The 6,000-nt window shown below is 42.7% G+C and overlaps 1 long non-coding RNA gene across 1 annotated transcript in view; it reads left to right on the forward strand.

Moving 5' to 3' along the window:
* LOC129364863 (uncharacterized) overlaps positions 1-3,926 on the forward strand; it is a 35,308-nt gene extending 31,382 nt beyond the window's left edge. The window contains exons 2-3 of the long non-coding RNA XR_008606482.1: positions 3,554-3,605; positions 3,689-3,926. This is a non-coding gene — a long non-coding RNA (uncharacterized LOC129364863). The remainder of the gene's footprint in view (positions 1-3,553; positions 3,606-3,688) is intronic.
* The last annotated feature ends 2,074 nt before the right edge of the window (positions 3,927-6,000 follow it).

The raw sequence follows: 6,000 nt of genomic DNA on the forward strand, positions 1-6,000 counted from the left end.
CTTGACCAAACTGACTCACACACGCCCTGTTTGTGAATGACTGCATTGCATGAAAATAATCCCGTTCTCTCTCTGTGTGTGTGTGTGTGTGTGTGTGTGTGTGTGTGTGTGTGTGTGTGTGTGTGTGTGTGTGTGTGTGTGTGTGTGTGTGCCCTGTCAGTTCAGTTTAATTGGTTTGGGAAGCCTGACAGCATTCAGCAAATGGCATTTCGCAGATCCAACGGCTGACATTCCTTGATAGATGATGAACAAAGCCAAATCCGTCGACGTGGAATGCTCCCTTTTGTCTGAGCTGGGGTTCAGACTCTTCTGGTTAAAACACGCAACTCTGATCAACATTTAAAGGCCCACGTGTTGCTCCATCAACTTCACCTGTACGGATGCAAAGTGTGGCGAATGATCCAAGTGTTTCACACTTTGTCCATTTGCAGCTCCAGTCAAAGATTATGTAGAACTGAGAGGAGTTGTTTACATAAATCTTAATAAAAGTGGATTTGTAGCAGATTTCCTGAGTTTTGGTTCAATGTCTACATGGAAGTTTTTTGGGTGGATTCACACCATTCTGGTTTAGTCCACTTTAATCGATCTCTAGTATGTTTGCCTGGAAAGCCCAGTTTGTTTGGGGAGGTGTGAATGTGCAATCAAACTCTGACTGCTCACAAAAGCCAGAGACCGTTCTGAAAGCAGACATTCTGCTTTCAGAACCAAACGAATGCTTGTGTCTGGCGCTAGCAGGAGAAATGGCTTGTAGTCTTTTGCAAAAAACATCTGAAATCAGTCGACACTCCATTCTGGTTTACTTTTTGTGAGGAAAGAAGTTGCGCTTGTGTCGTCTTTGGAGGGTTTTGTGCTGTTTCATTCAGTGGTTCTTGGTGCAGCGCCACCACAGCTCAGGAGGGGAACAGGTTTTACAAATGATTTGTATCGTTTAACAGAGTGCAGCGTGAAAGCGAACCGCTCCAGCTGCAAATGTAACAAATCTTGCAATCCAGTCAGGTCTACCGGACTACCAGATGTGCATCGTTTCTTTTTTCCATTCGGAACAGGCTGCACACTTCCTGTGTTTCCCATAAATGTGGAATCTTCCACTCAATAAAAAATGTGTTTTTTAAACTAATTCAGCCAAACGACGGCATTCTTTTACTTACATAAATTGAATGAATCAACCTAAGATATTATGCAAATCAATTATATGTGATAGGAACTGGAGTTGGGCATTTTAACAGCTTAAGGAAGGTCTTTTCTAGACGCCTGGTTCGTTTGTTTGTTGTAAAAGTTGAATTTTCATTATAGTAAAACCACAGAACGGAAATAAAACTGTGCCTCTTTCATTTACCGACAAAGCCATGGGTTTTACAGCTTTAGAGATAATTTACCACAAGTGAAAGCAAAAATGACTCAGCATTAAAATGGCTGCTGACCCCTGATTTTGAGGAACCTCTCAGTAAGTTTTGTGCCGCTTTGAGGTTCGTGAATTGGGACGAGCAGGAGAGAAAAAAAAACAAACCCTACTGTGGTTTTTGTACGGACGCAGACAAAACTGTTTTACTTAAATACCTGATGGTGTAAGATAGTACTGTAATTACACCAGCTAGCTAGCCTCAGGATGTCCCGCCAGACGCACCTATCTCACCATAGTCGAGTCAAGTCTGGGAAACCGCTCCCGAGATAATTACACGGCCCCTGTCTGCTTCCCATTCTCAGTCTTAAAGTCTAAAAGCAGATAAAACCCTTGTGAATATAAACCCAGACATACTTCCTGCTTTTGCTAGTTTGGTTTCTTCTGCGTTTTGAAGTCACAGACGTCGCATCTCCATAGTCTTTACCTCTTTGGCTCTATTCAGCTCTTTTAGTTGATCTGAAAACTTCATGTTGACGTCTTGATCTTTCTTATCAGATAACCATGCAGTCAAACTATGGTTCTACACGATGACCTTAAATGGTTGTCAAGTGGACGTACGTCTTCTGATTTGACTGATCCCAGCTTTATAGGAAAAGTTATTCACTTTTTGCTTAGTTTAGCTGTATGTCTGGGAAATATGCAAGGTTGATGGAAGCTGTGCAAGCGCCATGCTGTTGGGTTTGGTGTCTGCATTAAATAGAACTATAACTGCCCTGACGCAGCACCGCTGCTAACGCTTCAGAAAACATTTTCTTTTTGCGTTAGCCGGCTCATGATGAACACCAGAATCAAGCCGTCGTTCGCTCTAGTATTAGCAGGCGCCACTTCGCAGGCGGTGTCTAACCTTTCTGAGTAGTCGGGCTGCATTGCTGCTTGCATTAGCTTGGACAGCTCAGCCCTAACAGACCTGTCAGATCAAGTTATAGAGCATTCACAATGAGTGAAGTACATCTGCAGTGACGGCCATCTTTCAACTCCACCAAACAAATTCCTATGAATTGACTCCCGTAAGACTTAATTTCACTCATGTTCAGACTCTACACACACACAGATGGGAGACGCACACACTATTGCTCCACTGAACTTTCCGTTCCCTAACAGGTTCTGAGTTCAAGCGAGGACGCTTCTTCTCCGTGACATAACAGGGCATAAAGAAGCTTTTGTTGACATCCAGTGATGCTGAAACATCCATTCTGGTTTCTTCCATAAACACAAGAATCCCTGAGAAGCTGAACCCGCACATTTACATTACAGCAACAATCATTATCATGGTATTATGCACCCAGTAGGAGAATTTCTTTTGCGTATTTACACTCTTTAAATATGTTTGTGTTGGATCATTTAGTTATTGGTACAAATACCTAAACTGAATGAAACCAAAAGGTTTCATTTTGGCTCCTACTGATAGGTTGTTGAACTAAGTGGTAAAAAAGCAAACGTTCTTACAAATTCAAAGAATTTTTGAAAACTGGCCATCTACCTATTAAGTACTCCAAGTTGATCATTAATATATGTCAATAATACCAAACTTCAAAATGTGTCATCCTGTAGTTAAAAACAAAGTTGGGTTATACGTCCAAATCCCAAACCGCCTCCAGGCGTTCGGTTCAATCCGTCGTTTGGAACATGAAGAGTTTGCCACAACCCAAAACATTTGAACCATATCTGTCCTAACTTGCGAAGCACTATGCAGAGAAACAGACAAGAGGCCCATGAGTTACTTTGGAGGAACTGCAGAGATCCACTTAGAACGGCCCAGTTAAAGTCCACTCCCAAATACAACAAGGAATCAATGCTTGGCAATGCTTTTAAGCTGCCTGCAGTATTAAGAGACTCTGTCATTTAGACCTCACAAGTCTGCAGCAGCTGCAGACTTGTGAATTGTGAAAAACTTTGTATGTGTGTGTGCGTGTGCGTGTGTGTGTGTGTGTGTGTGTGATTTCTGAAATTGATGGTGAGACGGAATAACATCCCCCGTTCCCTGTTTTCCAACTGACGTTTTTCACACTCATTTTGAGCAATTCTCTAAGACAGAGGAGGGTTAAAATCTATATTTAAGGCTTTAAATCCAATCTGATTTATTTTGAGGTATTTTTAAAAGACGAATTGCAAAAATTTCTAGAAAATGGTTAAAAAAAAATATCGTTTCAGGTGGGCAGAATTCAAATGCAGCGGATTTTGACTTCACATCTTTGACCAAAAGGTGACCAGTTCACTTCTTGCCATCCAGTGGTGTGATTTTTATTCCCTCCGTCACATTCTTTTTGCTGTTCTCTGATTTTGTAGGAAACATGCAGACGGGCGGCGGGCCGCGCCTGGAGTCTGAACCTGGGGTGACCTGATAACCGGCTGCGAGGTTCAGCAGGGGGAGACTTTTTTTTCCAGGAAATGGATAGTTGTTCTCTGCCCTGCTGACCCAGGACACTCATTGCTGTTTACACAACACTGTGCACAGTTACTGCACAGTGTTAAAAGAAAAAGTGCAGCAGTGTCTGGAAACTACCAAGAATCAGAGGCAATTTATAAAAATTACTTAATAAGGAATGCAGGACTGCGGATGTCTGTTTAATATTAAAATGGCACAGCAGGAAGCAAGCCAAACAGCCAAACGATGGATTGATCAGCGACATCTCTTTAAAAGTTTTTCTCTGTTCGCTCAGTAAACAGAGGCTATGAGCTGTTAATGATGTCCCCCCGGGTCAGCGCTTCCTTTTTCTAATCAAACATGGCTTAGCGGAAAAAACAATATTTTCAGTCAGCTAGATTATGTTTCTTGAGCAATTAACCTGAAACACAATCCCTGCGCCAGAGGAGCTGCTGTTTGAAACAACAGCTCGTATTAAAACAGCAGAATGTGTTGTCAGTGTAAAAGTATGTCTCACAGCTCTACCTGCTTGCTGTCAGTGTGTGATTTTCTCCAGTGATGTCAGTTCAAGCTGTTGCATGCAACCGCCAGACACTTGGTGACTACTATTATGAAAACCACAACACCCAATCTTGGAATCAACTCAACGCACTTCGGCAGTTAGATGTGACGGTTATTTGGGGATTTGAGGATTCCAAGTATTTTGAACTGAGACTACGTTTTTCACTGGTATGCCAAATTTTGGACAATAATACTTTGTGTTATTGTCGTCAGACCGGGTAACCTGGATTCATGAATTCCCAAGATTCATCCTGTATGCTTTGACGCATCACTGCTTTAACACAAATGGTAAACTTGATTCAAGTTCTACAGAGGCCTGGTAATGAGCCATTCATTCTATTCAAGTTTGTTTAAGCAGGACGATGTTTAAAGCATACAGCACACCAGGTCTCGAGAGCTAGAAATAAACAACTCGGCCATTGATTCATGCTTCCTTGTAACAACAGTTCCGGCTTCTGCTAAGTGGTGTAATGTTGTGGAGACTGTTTTCTTGACACACTTTGGGTTCACATGTTTTCATGCTGTTGCCCTACGTGGTTCGTGGGGCAGCGCCACCACAGGCCAGGAGGCAGACAGATTTGGTGTGAATGCACCATTAGAATACTCAAAACTGTAACTCTAACCTGAATTTTTTTTTTTTCTAGTTGTGGAAATGGAGCTATTCTAAATGCTTAGCTCCATCAAAACTGTTTTAGTATAATCACAGTAGATGGTTTATTAAACCTGGACTAGAATATTCTACACTTTTTATGGCCTCTGTCATTGCACTATTTATGAAAGTGGATTAGTAGCCCACACAAACTTCTAAATCTCCTCCAATGCCTCTGATATTTTAACAAAATATTGTGCTAGTTAGGAAGAGTTTTAGCCTATGTCTTGCAAGTTGTGGTTTAAGAAACTCTTAAGACGTGTATAACCAGAGTTTTAAAAGTATACAGTTTTAGGAAGCTGAAGGTACGAGTCTCTCCTTCTCTACATGGTGGTCTCTTCTGTGAACACTAAGCAGGCTGGTGTGTAGCTTCCATCCCCAAAAGGGGCCCGTTCAATCAATCTGTTTCACACAAATGTAAATAAACCTATGCGATGGTAGCGCAGGATGGCTGGGCAGCATTCACAGTGCGGGTGACTGCCGTCCTTTGGGGAACCGGAGCAAGAAAAAGTAAGCAAGCCGTGACCCGGAGCGATTTGTACCTCCAGAGTAACTTCACCAGGACCCTTGGGGTGCGGCACAATGCAGTGTATATTAGATTTGTTTACACCTCACTTGGCCTCAAAGGCCACCACGACGGGTGGTGGTAGAGGGGAGGGTCAACCCGAGGGATCGCGGCTCCATTTGCAGACTGAGGGAAAGCCCACTTCTCTTTTTAGAGCACAAGGCTAGGGTCAGCATGCTCTGATTTTGATTATGTATGCTCCTGATGGGAGGACAAGCTAATAACTGTTGTAGGATCAGAAAGAGATGAATGCAGCTCTCTGGGCAGACGGAACACATGCAGAGGCTGGAGACAGGACTTTGATTCGTGATTCACTTTAATCCCATCAGCGTGGCTTAAATCGTAAATTGGTGTTAGACTTCCTGGGCGCAATCTTTATGCAAATGGAGCTGGCATGTAGAACACTGTTATAGACTGAAGGATCAGGCATGCTGAGGGTTAAACAGGAAGCTTCAGGG

This window comes from Poeciliopsis prolifica, unplaced genomic scaffold (assembly GCF_027474105.1).
Source record: "Poeciliopsis prolifica strain line A6 unplaced genomic scaffold, Auburn_PproV2 SCAFFOLD012, whole genome shotgun sequence".
Classification (NCBI taxonomy): domain Eukaryota; kingdom Metazoa; phylum Chordata; class Actinopteri; order Cyprinodontiformes; family Poeciliidae; genus Poeciliopsis; species Poeciliopsis prolifica.